This window comes from Ananas comosus, linkage group 9, assembly GCF_001540865.1.
Source record: "Ananas comosus cultivar F153 linkage group 9, ASM154086v1, whole genome shotgun sequence".
NCBI classification, from domain to species: domain Eukaryota; kingdom Viridiplantae; phylum Streptophyta; class Magnoliopsida; order Poales; family Bromeliaceae; genus Ananas; species Ananas comosus.
In genome coordinates, this window is record NC_033629.1 from 4,783,026 (window position 1) to 4,798,547 (window position 15,522).

General features: G+C 37.6%; 1 long non-coding RNA gene across 2 annotated transcripts; it reads left to right on the forward strand.

The window, feature by feature from the left end:
- On the forward strand, positions 9,169-14,249 carry LOC109715571. 2 transcript variants are annotated; one of them, XR_002217646.1, is made up of 3 exons: positions 9,169-9,454; positions 10,501-10,741; positions 11,008-14,249. It is a non-coding gene; the product is annotated as an uncharacterized LOC109715571 (long non-coding RNA). The 2 variants fall into 2 exon arrangements; XR_002217647.1 differs by lacking the exon at positions 10,501-10,741 and having other exon boundaries at positions 9,170-9,454.

Here is a 15,522-nt window from a genome sequence, read left to right on the forward strand (position 1 = left end):
CCCCTTCTACTATAAATATGAGAATAAAAATCAATACGGGGGACGATACAAAGAGATGAGAGCAAATAGATAGAGAGAGACAACGAAAAAAAAAGAGGAGAGAACAAATACATAGGGAGAGACGATAGCAATAGAGAGAGAGATTACGATAAAAAGAGGAGAGATAATATTATTTCTACCCTTGCTACACGCTTTTCTACGTACAAAAAAATTCAAGGGAGGAGAGATCGCCGAGCCGCGGAAAGGAGGAGAGATCGTTGAGCCGCTTTATCCAATCCATCATTTGATCAACAGGTAAAAAAAAAAAGAAGAAAAAAAGAAAAAAAATAATAAAACATGTCAAAAAAATAAAAAAAAGATACATTTTCGCCCCCCCCCTTTTTCTTTTTCTTTTTCTTTTTTTTTAGGTCCTGCTACCGTAGTCATCCATACCATCTAGACGACTTCGATGGGAGAGTGGAGGGGAGCCAATGGCTTCCCGTTTCTTCGGACCTCTCAATACCTCATTCGAAGCCGTTAATTAATGGAATGGGTGATCTACATTGCCGCGACCACCTCCAGCATCGCCGGTTTAATATTTTCGAAAGAAGAGGGGAAGGGAATCAAAGATTCCCCGTTTCTTCGGACCCTTCAACATCTTTCGAAAATGTCAAATCAAATCCGACGGCCGAATAGATCCGCACCACCGTCATCATCTTCATCGACGTCATCTCCAGCATCGCTGGTTTGATATTTTCGAAAGAAGAGTGAAGGGGAATCTTTGATTCCCCGTTTCTTCAGACCCTTTAACATCTTTCGAAAATGTCAAATCAAATCCGCCGGCTATTAAGATCTATGCCACCGTGATTATCTTCGCCGTCGTCATCTCTAACCTTATTTGTTCGGTGTTTTCGAAAGAAGAGGGAAGGGGAATCAAAGATTCCCCGTTTCTTCAGACCCTTCAATCCCTTTCGAGAACATTGAATCAATCCACAAAACTTTCAAACCAGTTCAGATTCAAGCCAAATCAAGATCAAAACGGGGATTTCTTCGGACCCCAAATCGAGATCAAGCGGGAATTTTTTCGGACCCCAAATTGAGATCAAACGGGGATTTCTTCGAACCCCAAATCGAGATCAAACAGGAATTTCTTCGGACCCCAAATCGAAATGAAACAGGAATTTCTTCGGACCCCAAATCAAGATCAAAACGGGAATTTCTTCGAACCCAAAATCAAATTAGAATCAAAAGGAGATTTCTTCGGACCCTAAATCGAATTGCAAAATCAAAAGAGGATTTTCTCAGACCCGAAATAGAATTGAAAAGAAAACTAAGTCCACAAATAAAATCCAAATCCAAACCCAAAATCCAAACCTAAACCCATAAAACCCAAATCCAACCCAAGTCCACAAATAAAAACTCCAAACCAAAACCTAAACCCAAAAAATCCAAAACCAAACCAAGTCCACAAATAAAACTTGAACCTGAACCCAAATCCATAAACCTAACCTCATGAACCATATACCAAGTTCATGAACCACGAACCATATCCATGAACCTTACCGAAGTTCGTGAACCAAATCTCATGAACCATACCTAAGTTCATGAACCACATCATACCCAAGTTCATGAATCAAATCTCATACACCAAATCCATGAACGATGAACCAAGTTCATGAACTATACACCATATCCCATGGACCATACCTAGGTTCATGAACCAAGTCACATGAACCATAAACCAAACCTCATAAATCATACACCAAGTTCATGAATTATAAACCAAGTTCATGAACCATACCGTATGAATCATGAACTAAATCCCATGAACCATGAACCAAGTTCATGAACTATAAACCATATCCATAAACCATACACCAATCCATGAACCATACACCATATCCCATGAACCATACCTAAGTTCATGAACCATGAACCAAGTCCATAAACTAAGTCCATAAAGCAAATCTATGAACCATATCCAAGTTCATGAAACAAATTCAATAACCGAACACCATGAACCATACCCAAGTTCATGACTCAAGTCTCATGTTCATAAACCATAAACCAAACTTCATGAACCATACCCAAGTTCATGAACCATGAACCAAACCTCATGAGCCATACACCAAGTTCATGAACTATAAACCAAACCCCATAAACCATGGACCAAATTCATGAACCCAATCCCATAAACCATACCCAAGTTCATGAACTAAATATCATGAACCATACATCAAACCCTATGAGTCATAAACCTCATGAACTATACACCACATCCCATGAACCAAATTTCATATGCCAAACTTTATGAACCATACCCAAGTTCATGAACCAAACCAAATTCTATGAGCCATACACCAAACCATGTCCAAATCTCATGAACTCTACCCAAATCTCATGAACCATAAGCCATACCCAAGTTCATGAACCAAACCCTATAAACCATATCGAAGTTCATGAACCAAACAAACCTAACCCCATGAACCATGAACCAAGTTCATGAACCAAATCTCATGAACCATACACCAATTCTATACATGAACCAAACAAACCTAACCCCATGAACCATAAACCAAGTTCATGAACCAAATTCCATGAACCATACACCAATTCCATACATTAACCGAACAAACCAAACCCCATAAACAATACACCATGTTCATGAACTATAAACTAAATCTTATGAACCATAAACCAAATCCCATATACCAAATCCTATACACCAAATCTCATGAACCATACATCAAGCTCATGCCCAAAGTTCATCATATACCTTTTCTTTACTCTAGCTCATATACCTAGAGTAAAAATCAAATGCAAAATCGGCTACCCCTAATACATATATTTAGGGCTAAGTCAACCCCACCCGCCTTAGCACATATATTAAGGCAAAATCATCTCCAAATCGACAAAGTTCTAAATTATATACTTAGAATTCAGTCAAATGATATCAAGTTCATTCGAACTCTAACACATATAGTTAGAGTTCATCCGACTAACCCTAACACATATTTTTAGGGTCTAGTCAACCTATTGCTCTAGCACATATATCTAGAGTGGAAGTCAAACCAAGCTCGACTAGTCCTAACACATACACTTAGGTTCTAGTCAGCCTTTTGCTCTAGCACATATACCTAGAGTAAAATCCATACCCGATTGAGCTTTAATACATATACTTAGAGCTCATGCAAATCAAATCCCACGAACCCTAACATAATACTTTGGTTAGATCCTCACTCTAGCATATATAACTAGAGTGAAAAATATATTAAACTCGGTTAATCCTGATACATACAGTCAGAAATTAACCGTTCTCTACTTTCGGATAATATCAAATTCGACCTATCTCAAAACATATACTTGGGGTACGGTCGCATCTCCACCTTGGAATATACAACCAAAGTAAATATAATTGGACTCTAAGACATATACTTAGAGTCAATTAGACTCTAATACATAGAGTTTAAGATTGACTAGGTCTTAACACACATACTTAGGACCTAGTTAATCTCAAATCCAATTGAATCCTAATACATATACTTATGATTCAATAAACCAAAATATGATTCATTCAATCCCATCTATAAAGGTCTCTTAATCGAAGGTACCCCAATGCCACAGGGGGTAATTATCAATAGATGCTTGCATCTATTGGAAGCCATGAACCTGCAATATCTGATACCCATATACATATACGTACTAATCTGAATCATGAATACTACCCTACGGCAAAACCCATCGACAATGCGAGGTGCGTCATTCGCGGTGGCAGACAAGCGCTCCCCCTACTGTAGTTTCTTTAAATCCTCTTCGAGTTTCTGTTTCACGCTGTTTGGGAAATACACCCCATACAGCATTCCGCAGAACTTATCCTACTTCATCTGCAACGCCACCAACCGTCGAGTACCCCTCATCCTCCTCCACCAAGCATGCGTATTACCAGCCAAACAATGCACTCCCAGATATACCTGCTCCCGCTCTGGTATAAATAAGTCCTCGAATAACTTCTCCATCGCGCTCACCCAGCCCTCTACAACCCAAGGCTCCGTGCAACTACCATCGAAACACGACGTATCAAATCGATGGAAATGAGCAAGCCTCTCTGTCATCCGCTCCTGCTCAGTCTCAAACATCTGCGATGTCTCTCCTAGGAATATAATTGGCACTGTAGGAATTGTCACTGGTGGAGGGTACAGCTGCGGCTCGTGCGGCCATTGGAGTAGTCGGTGGTGGTGCCGGCTGCTCCGGTGCTCTGCTCGGCGGCTAAGTAAATGCCTCGCATATCCTCTATAATAGTACCTCGTGCTGCCTCGTCGCCTCAGTCAGGGCAGCCAACTGCTCTCTCAGATCAGGGGGTACACTTGGCCCTGCCTGCTCAGGCATCTCTGACGGTGCGAGACGATCTCGCGTCGACGGTTGACCTCAACGTCGATACATGGCTACCTGAAATCAAAACAATGGTGAGATACAAAACACACTCAACTCTCGACCCAATCAAGCGAAAGTCTGGAAGGCCGCCCCTGTTTCTCCTCAAAATTATACCGTCTACAGCCGACATAATTTCCTTGGCCGAAACAGACACTCCTTCAGTCACTCACTCAAGGATGAGTTAAAACAATTCAATCGCTGACTTTCGCGATGAATCACGCCTCTCGTGTCTTATCTTCCTAAGGTTTGCCAAGCTTAAAGTTTTCTAGGTCCCAATGACCTAATATTAAGCTCTGATACCAACTTAATCAGTCACGCCCCGGATTACACGTTCCCCAGGGCACGCGAACAAATCCGCCGTATACATAGAAAATTTTCTTGTATACGAAGCGATAGCTGTACCTGTAAATAAATCAAGCTACAACCATAAGGTAATGAGCTGTTAAACTAAAAAACATATATATATAAAAACCTCGAAGGGTTTAAGTACATATAAAAAGTCTACAATATCACTCGCTCCAGCGAGTACCCAGACAACAACCATATGTACAAAAATACCCCAAAACTACCTGTGGAAGGTACTCCTCTAGCATGCAATCCGTCAGGAAGGGATCTAGCTCGCAACTCCCTTTCCACGATCAGAATCAGGAACAGCAGCAGCCGCAGAAGAAGGCTCTGCAAAAATGAGTCAACAACTCGGTGTGAGAACTACTGCAAAAAGAAGTAGTCCTCAGTGCGTACCGCTACCGACCTCAACGGCTCACCCACTAAGTTTACAGAATATATGCTAGAAGATAGTAAATGAAGCTGGTACAAGCTCTACAGCTATATGCCACTATACTATCGCTAACCAACACTAGCTGTTTGTAGATGTAAACATGATGCAATCTCTGACCCAATCTCACTAGGGACTGTGAACACACCCGTCCCGCCTGCCGAAGCTACACCAACCATCACCACGCTAGGTTGTTGGTGGAGAACAAGTCCAACCAGGATACTACGACAACAACGCAAAAGCACTAAGCTCGACTCCGGAGTGGCACTCATGAGCGCTACCCAACCGAGTATACAAGCGTATCTCTGCTGAGCTCAATCAGGCTCTCACAGGCTATAATCAAAGCAAATGGGTCTAACTGGTCTAGAAAGCAAAGCTCACGTGCCCTTGGCACAATCTGATGCAAATACAGAAATCTGAGTCCACCGTCAATCGCGACGGCAACCGACAATCCAAAATAGTCTACACACTATTGTAAAATAAACTCGACATCCCAGCACAAGCGTAAATTCATTCTACACTATTCTGTATATCCACTGCGTACAAACTGCGGCGATACAAACTAACTACAGCTCCTAAAGTTAAATCTGTTAGTCTTAAGAAAGTGACAGTGTAGAATCTGATAGTTTTCTCCTAAGTCAATTCTAAGTCCAACATGTAAAATTACACTACTAGCTTAACTCTAAATTCAGATTTAAAATACTAATCCATGAATTCGAGTACTAGCAAGAAAATACACAGATGATACATGTTGATGATGCTAAAACTTAGAAGATAATCCGACGATTTCGGTAAACTTCAACCCACCTCGAAAAGCTAGTCCAACAACGGTGAGAAGTCGAGAAAAAGGAAAACACGTGCTCGCCCGGCCTCCAACGGCGCAACCGCGACGTCCACGCGCTAGGGTGGCTCCCCGGCGCAACGTCGACGTCGATCCGAGCTCAAGCCGTAGCCTCCACCAAGCACACCATTAAACTAGAGAGAGAGAGGGAAAGGATAATTATCCTCAGGTGACCAAGTTGAGTGGATAAATATAAAGAGGGAGTAGGTGGCATGCTTATCCACCAACCAAAAGACCATTCTGCCCCTCATCAACTCAACATCCCAGCTGGAGTACCGGTACCAGCTCGATGCCGTACCGGTACTCAGCATCAATTATCGCAACCCGAGAGCAGCAGTTCGAAAAATACACTGGGGTATCGGTACTCCCCTGCATAGTACCGATACTCAATATTGAAACCTGCACTTTGCAGACTTCAATATCAAACTCTGCTCTCGGGTCGCACTGAGTCCGTTTTGCGTCCATTTCGCGCCAAAACGACTCCGACTTGTCCCGACACTCTCCAGATGTGTCGACAAGCCTCAGATGCTGAGATCTCACTGGCAACCAAACATCAGGGATACTACACTTTCTCTCCCCATATCTCTCCTTTTGTCCTAATACATCCCCCTTTCCCTCTTTTGCCAATGCCTCTCTTTCTCCCCCCTCCTCGATCTCTATCCCTCTCTTCTCTCCCACACACTATCCTCAGTGTGGCCATCATCTTCCCTAATTGGATAGTTGCGACGAGACTGGTAGCCATGGAGAGGGTTACCTGTTGCTCGCGATTGATCTGGCCTACGCCATCTATGCAGGTAAGATAGCTTCCACCTAGGGGTGCCCTAGCCCTTCTTTCCCTCTGTGATCTGCTCTAGGCCTACCTCGGGAGGTAAGATAGCTTACAGTTCAGAGTGCTCTGAACCCTCTAACCCTCACAATTCCCTCCTCTCTCTCTTTCTCTTCTCTTCGTTCTTGTCTTGATGCTAGCCTAGCCCTATTTTCGATTTATTTTTTAAAAAAGTGTATTTGGCTCATTGTTTGGATATTTGGAGACACTACAAGAAGAAGGAATTTTGGCGGCGACTTTTTCGTGGCGACAACTACTGTCGCCATCAATGTAGAAGATATAGTGGCGACAAATAAATGTCGCCACCAATGTAGAAGATATGGTGGCGACAAATAAATGTTGCCACCAATACATAAACAATGGTGGCAGTATATAAATGTCGCCGCCAATACATCAACAATGGTGGCGACAACTATACATCGCCACCAATATTAATAAGGGATAATTGCCTATATACCCCTCATACGTTTGAAAATATTCGATTTACCCCTACTTTTTTTTTTCTTTCTAAAATACCCCTCATATGTTTCACCGTTATTGCAAAATACCCCCGCAGTTATCTCCTGTTAAGTTAACTTGGGTTAAACGTGAGTTAAATATCTACCACAATAAAAAAAAAAATTACAATGTCAATTTTGCCCTTAACTTAAGGACAAATAAAAAATGTTGGTGACGGTAGAGGGGTATATTGGAAAAGACCAAAAGTCAAAATAGTTTTTGTACCCCTGACTTTAAGGGCAAATAAAAAAGTCAGTGATGGTGGAAGGGTATATTTGAAAGGGCAAAATAGTAATTTTACAAAGATAATATAGTTAATTAACAGATTTTAACTCTAGAGGTATATTAGAAATATGTTGGAACGTAGAAAGGGTATTTTTAATATTAGCCTTCTAAAAGGGGTAAATCGAAAAGTCGGAAACTTTTCAGGGGTATATAAGCAATTGCCCCTATTAATAATATGCAGCCAAGGGGGCAGGAGCCGGAGCTGGTGGGGTGGGTGTAGTGTGGTGTGGGCCACGTGGGGAAGGGGTTGGGTAGCCAATTTTTTTATTTTATTTTATTTTATTTTTTTGCATTGATTTGGATTGAGGAATTAAATTTCTTTTAATCCAATTTAATTTTCTCTCTCTCATTATAAAGAGTTAATATATATAATTTTTTATCCATAGGTTTTAAATATTTTTGATTATATGTATTAAATATAAATTTTAATTTTATAATATTGATCACTTATGTATAGATTATACAAAAAAAAAAAAAAGTTTGATAGAGTTTAAGTTAATATTTACTTGAATAAATTTAGTTGAAAGAATTACATGAAGCACATTAACTAAATCCATAAATCAAAACGATGCATTTAAATTTTGAACTGAAATTTATTAATTGACTCAAATCTATTTTGTAGAAAGGTTGGACACAGTAAAAACAAAATTAAAAAAGGTTGGATGACTGATTAAAAATGGTTCATAGTTAAGAAAAGTTTTATACGTTTTTACTTTGATTTTAATATCAAACTTCAATACTATATTTATAGTCTGATAAGTGATCAATTTTAACATTTAGGCATTGTAAAATTTATTAGATAGTTTAATATATTTTTTCCTCAAATAAAATTACTAATTAAACAAAATCGATCGATACTCAACTTTGTCTTTGTCTGGAATAAAATTAAAATATAAAGGGTAAATTACACTTTGGTCCCAAAATATAAGATCTAGTACTTTAGTCTTCAAATTTAATATATTACATTTTCTTGCTCAAACTATGAGGCACGTGACGCTTTAATTCTCAAACTTTAATTACTTACAATTTTCTAATTATGAGTCATAAGATATTTTAATCTTCAACTTTTTACTGTTGGTATTATATTTTTTTCTCTTATTATTTTTTTATCATTTTATATTTTTATTCTTATGCTTTTATTTTTTTGAGAGATATATTCTTATGCTTTTATTGTAATTTCTTTTATATGTATTCTATTTATTCTTTAACTCTTCTTTTTTATATTATTTTTTAGCTTTATTTATTATTTGTTTTTATGAAAAAGACCAGCCGCAGCGGGCACTTTCACTAGTTTAATAAATAGTGGTGTTATTATGTTAGAGGAAAAAGTCAAAGCAGTAGTGACGTTGCCACCGCGAAATATTTCCATACATCCCGCAATTACTTCTCTCTTTTCTTTTTTTTTCTTTTTTTTTTCACCGACCGGGACCCTTTTTTTTTTGTTATTAGACCATTATGCCCTTACTTGTTCTATATGTTACATGTGCAAATAGTTGGACTATTTTGTTTTTGACAAATTAAAAATATGTAAATATTATATACAGGAAAAAATACCCAAACCCCAAACCCCTAATAAGTTCCTGTTGGTCCTCTTCTTCCCCTCATCTTACTCTCCTTCCAGACGCGGGTCCGCCGAAGCACCGCCAGCGCCGCTTTGCCTCCCAATCGTACTTTCCATGTCTGTTTCGGCTCCAGCACGTCGCTCCGTCCCCGAAATAGTTCCTCCGCCACCACGCAAAGGCACGATTTTTTCCGCTTCAGCTGCTGCTTCTGCGGTTAAATCTGAAGATTCTAAGCCATAAAGCTAACCTATCTAGAGGTTCTTTCACCACCCACCTCTTCTTCTTCTTTTTTCTTCTTCTTCTTCCCTGTGCATCAGCAGTATTTTAGAAAACAAATAAGATAAAAAGCTGTAGGTTGAAAGGGTTTTCCTACCTATCATTCGACTCCTAATTTAGGAATTTTATAGTGGCCGTCTTGTCCTACTATCATAAGTTGGTTTCCATATTAAGTAGGTAGAGCATGAAATATTTTGAGCAAAGTGCCCGAAAAATACATGTGTACATTGTGAAAAGCATATTCTATAATATTATAAGATTAGAGAAGTTTTATGTTCAATGTTTGTTGGCGAATTTGATTAATGGTTCGACCATAATTGAATCAGTAATATCGGTATAACATCATAACTTAAAAATAATTAATATTAATTATATGTATATGTAGTATTTCGTTAGAATTTGTATTAAGTAAAGCACCCATAAAATTCCAGCATTTGTTTCAACTGGGTTTCTTCGGAACAATTTTTAAAGAGGTAACCCACCTGATGATTAATTTAGCTTACTAATTAATTTGTCTTTTATAGCTACGGATGAGAACTTGTGATTTGATTGTTAAGTTACTGCTTTTAGACGATACGATAGTTGAATAATAATAATTTTAAGGGGTGATTGCTTTTATACTTTTGAAAAAAAATTTGACTCTTATTTATTCTTTTTAGAAGGTTAATATTTAAAATATCTTTTTAAGATTTCAAGTTCTTTCAAATATACTTCGAGAGTTAAATTCTGTTAGAAACAGTGTTATCTCTATTCCCTTTCAAATATACCCTTCCATTTTGTATTTGATGTAAGTGAGGCCAATATCAATGTAGAAGCGCACGAAGAGGACATCTTAAATCGTAATAATGATGATAACAATTCCATTTTGAATGAAACTTGACCTACCTAATTCTCAGGTAATCAATTTATCATTTGTTTGTCTTTTGCATTTTTATGTATTTGGTGATAATGTTTGATCAACCTGCTTTTAATTTTTAATAATATATCTTATTTATTTGAATAATTGTCTATCTATTGTAATTGATAGGCAATGATGGCGGAAAGCAAGAATTCTAAAGCACATGTTATAAATTCTAATAGAGCATTGACTTCGTTACAAAAAAATGTGGGGTTTCAACCTCATAAGCCATGGCTTAGATCACAGTCCAAAAAACCAGAACATACTCCACCTCCCAGTGAAGATCCACATGTATCCCAACATCCTCCTTCAACTCGAATTGATCAGCCATCATCTCCAACTGTTGCGAATCCAGATATTAACACTACAGGTTTTTATCAAAAAATTAAGTATTATTATCTATTAAATACTTCATTACATTTTTCTCTTTATTTTTTTGAGATCTATAATATGCATATGAACAGCAACATTCCTAGTTAGCCAAACTACATAAGTAGAGCATCTAAAGTAGAATTATGTTTTTTTTTCTTGCTTGAAGTCGTGAAAAAATAGCGACATTTCTAGTCAGCCAAACTACATAAGTAGAGCATCACTTTTTGTTTTCTTATTCTCAATTTGCTCTACATCATGTTGCAGCCAAGAAAAAAGGTAGGGGACCTACTACAAATCCAAATGCGAAAAAGAGAAAGGGGGAATCTAAAGGTGAAGTGATACTTTCAAAGCGCTTGAGTCAAGCTGTGGGCGGTGAACAACTAACGGAATTCATAACAGAAATGGGAGTTGTGTTGCGACAATATGCACCACTTAATGTTAAAAACTGGGCTGAAGTGCCTATACATTACAAAGATAAGATGTGGGATGATTTAATGGTATGATTTATATTTTATTTTCTTTACCATGAAATTATGCTTTTTGTTAGCACTTTTCATCATATTATTTAAGTACTTTGACCAGTTGTATGAATTTACTCCTTTTAGGAAAAATATAATGGAATTGATGGTTTTATAAAGGAAGTCATGTACAATTTCAATCATATGTATAGAGAATGGAGACACCGCAAGCATCTACATTATAAACAATTTGAGACAGATGAGGAAAGGCTTCAAAATTGTCTACATGATATTACAGAATCAGATTGGGCATCTTTAGTTGAATATTTTGGCTCTGAACCATTTAAGGTTATAACATTTTTTATACATATATTTATTAACTTGTAAGAATTATTTGTACATTCTAATATAACAATGTTTAATTTCTTGTAGAGGATGTCGGCACGGAATAAAGCAAATCGAGCAAAACAATCAACCAGCTCAATCTGTGGAAGAAAATCATTTGCTAGTGTTCTATATGATATGGTGATTCTGTCAATTGATTAAATTTATGATTTTGTCAATGAATACTGAAAGTAATATAATCAATTGAAATCTTGATGTCATGAAAGTAATATAATATAAAAAGGTATTCACAAATTTAATCAATTGACAGAATCACCATATCATACAGAACACTAGCAAATGATTTTCTTCCACGGATTGAGCTGGTTGATTGTTTTGCTCAATTTGCTTTATTCCGTGCCGACATCCTCTACAAGAAATTAAACATTGTTATATTAGAATGTACAAATAATTCTTACAAGTTAATAAATATATGTATAACAAATTTTATAACCTTAAATAGTTCAGAGCCAAAATATTCAACTAAAGATGTCCAATCTGATTCTGTAATATCATCTGGACAATTTTGAAGCCTTTCCTCATCTATCTCAAATTGTTTATAATGTAGATGCTTGCGGTGTCTCCATTCTCTATACATATGATTGAAATTATACATGACTTCCTTTCTAAAACCATCAATTCCATTATATTTTTCCTAAAAGGAGTAAATTCATACAACTTGTCAAAGTACTTAAATAATATGATGAAAAGTGCTAACAAGAAGCATAATTTCATGGTAAAGAAAATAAAACATAAATCATACCATTAAATCATCCCACATCGGGTAGCCCTTCGATTATTCTAATTTGCGAATATTTGGTTGTCCTGCTTATATTCATATAAATGAAGGTAAGTTAGAACCTAGGGCTAAAAAGTGCATTTTTATTGGTTATGCATAGGGAGCCAAGGGATATAAATTGTGGTATCCTGAATAGTCTAAATTAATTATTAGTAGGGATGTCACATTTGATGAATCTGCTATGTTATATCTTAACCGTAATTCTTCTGATGAGACCCCGAGTGCTAGCAAGCAAGTGGAGGTAGAGACTGATGGTATAGTTCAGTCACAGAATTCTTTTCAGTCATAACAAGTTCAGTCGGCAGATACCTCAGTAGCTGAAACCCACAAGCTGAGAGGTAGAGCATTGCTACAGTCAGAGTGAGAAGACAGATCAAACCACCGGAGAGATACGGTTATGAAAATATGGTTGCTTACGTTCTTTCAGTATCACAAGATACAGAAAAAGAAGGTGAACCTTCCACATATAATCAAGTTATTTCTGGTGCTAGTTCTGCACAGTGGTTGGTGGCAATGAATGAGGAGATGGGAGTCTCTCAATAAGAATCGCACATGGGAGTTGATAAAACCGCCTACATGCAAGAAAATTGTTGGCTGCAAGTGGGTCTTCAAGAAAAAAGACGGAATTCCTGGCGTGGAAGATACAAGGTATAAAGCTCGTTTAGTTGCTAAAGGCTACAATCAGGTAGAAAGTGTGACTTTAATAATATTTTTTCACCCGTCGTGAAGCATACTTTTATCCGTATTCTTTTATCGTTAGTAGCCATAAATGACCTGTATCTTGAGCAGCTTGATGTTAAGACAGTTTTTATGCATGGAGAACTTGAGAAGTAAATTTATATGAAACAACCGGACGGATTTATTGTTGAAAGGAAGAAGAACCATGTTTGTCTGTTAAAGAAATTGCTTTATGGCTTAAAGCAGTCTCCTCGACAATGGTATAAGCGGTTCAACTCTTTCATGACAGGTCACGGATACTCCAGAAGCAAACGTGACAGTTGTGTGTATTTCAGAAAGCTTGATAAAGAATCTTTCATATATTTATTGCTCTATGTCGATGATATGTTAATTGCTTCTAGCGATATAGTTGAGATAAATAAATTGAAGGTTTTACTTAAGGGTGAGTTTGAGATGAAAGATCTAGGTATTGCTAAGATAATTTTTAGTATGGAAATTAAGAGGAACAACAAGTCAGGGCTACTGCATTTGACACAAGAGAAATACATAGAGAAGATTTTAAAGCGTTTCGGGATGACAGACGCAAAACCGGTGAGCACTCATTTTGCGGCGCATTTCGGACTTTCCGCCGAGTTATCACCGAAGTTCGATGATGAGCGGGAGTACATGTCACATGTTCCTTATTTTAGTGCTGTCGGGAATATCATGTACGCCATGGTTTGCACACGGCCGGACATCTCCTACGCAGTGAGCATGGTTAGCAGATATATGATCAATCCCAGCAAGGCTCATTGGCATGCTGTTAAGTGAATTTTGAGATACTTACGAGGTATCACTAACACTTGCTTGGAGTTTGGGAGGTGTAAGGATGGTGTGGTTGGATATGTTGATTCGGATTTTGCAGGTGGTTTGGATAAGAGGAGATCACTTTCAGGTTATGTATTTTTTATTGGCAGATGTGCAGTTAGTTGGAAAGCTTCACTACAAACTATTGTCGCCTTGTCTACGATGGAGACGGAATATATTGCTATGACAGAAGGTGTGAAGGAAGCTATGTGGCTAAGAAGCTTATTTGGAGAGCTTACTTTTTGTTGGGATCAAACGATTGTTTATTCAGATAGTCAAAGTGCTATTCATTTGTCGAAAGATCAGATGTTTCATGAGAGGACAAAGCACATTGATGTAAAGTTTCACTTTGTTCGCAATGTGATTGGGAAACGCACGGTAACTATTAAGAAAATTGGTACTGAAAACAATCCGGCGGATATGCTTACTAAGTCTCTTATTATTGCCAAGTTCAAGCATTGTTTGGACTTGGTGGCAGTTAGCAGCATTTGAGGCCCTATGGGGCGTTTGGAGAAGACGGAGCACAGAGCGTTAAGGAGTATTGAGGCGAATTTAAATCAAGGTGGAGTTTTATAGTGACCTTGACATATAGCGGCTACACTACAAATTAAACCAAGATGGAGTTGTTACATTTGGTTTAAATTTGTAGTTATCTAAATTGGAGTTAAATTCTAATCTAATTAGGATTATATATAATTTAGATTTAATTTGGCATATATGGATTATGAGTCGGAATCTAATTTCAAATTGAATTAGATTAGGCTTGTGTTTAGAAATTCAATTAGATTAGAGTTCCAATTCGACTCTAATTTAAAGTCATACCCTATATATATGTGGCTATGTTAATGAAGCCATAGACCAAATTAAGAAGCCATGCAAATTTAATTAAGAGCATGTTGATAGTCCGTACGGATGAAGCCGGATCTCTACAGTGAAGCTATGCCTAATTAAGTTTTTTAATTAAGTCCAAGCCGTACGTCCATGCTTATTCGGGGCTGGTGGTCACGTTGCGGCGGCGGCGCGATGCGCATTGCATAGAGAGCGGGCCGAGCCATCCTTCTTTGGAGATCTAATTAAAGGAGAGACCATACAGATTAATTAAGTTTCTCTGTGGTCCATCCGTACGGTTGAGGAGCCGACTCATTTTTCGGAGTCACTTGTTTGCGGCGTTTTCGATCTAATTAAGCTTTGGTCTTTGGAGAGATTTTTTTTGTACTTCGCCTTTTCGATATTAATAAATTATTTGTTCCGTCTTCGTTCGTGAACGTAGGCCATTAGCCGAATCATGTAAATATCGGTATGTTCTTTTCTCTTTTTTTTTTTTCTGCATTAAGTTATTTTCTGAATTTATTTTTCACCGTTCCGACTTTAACAAAAAAATTACCACATCTCATAAATTTTCTATTTAGAACTAAATTTATGTGTAGTAAATAATGCACAAGCTTTCAGACAAAGGTCATTTGATGTTAAGCCTCCCAATAGGCCGAAAGGTCAAAATAAAGTTTTTAATTACCCAAATAATAATAAACTCCAACAAAATATCTCTCCCACTACCGGAAAAAATGGAGAGCACATTGGACGCATCCTATGTGAAAAAATAAAATTCTATGCATA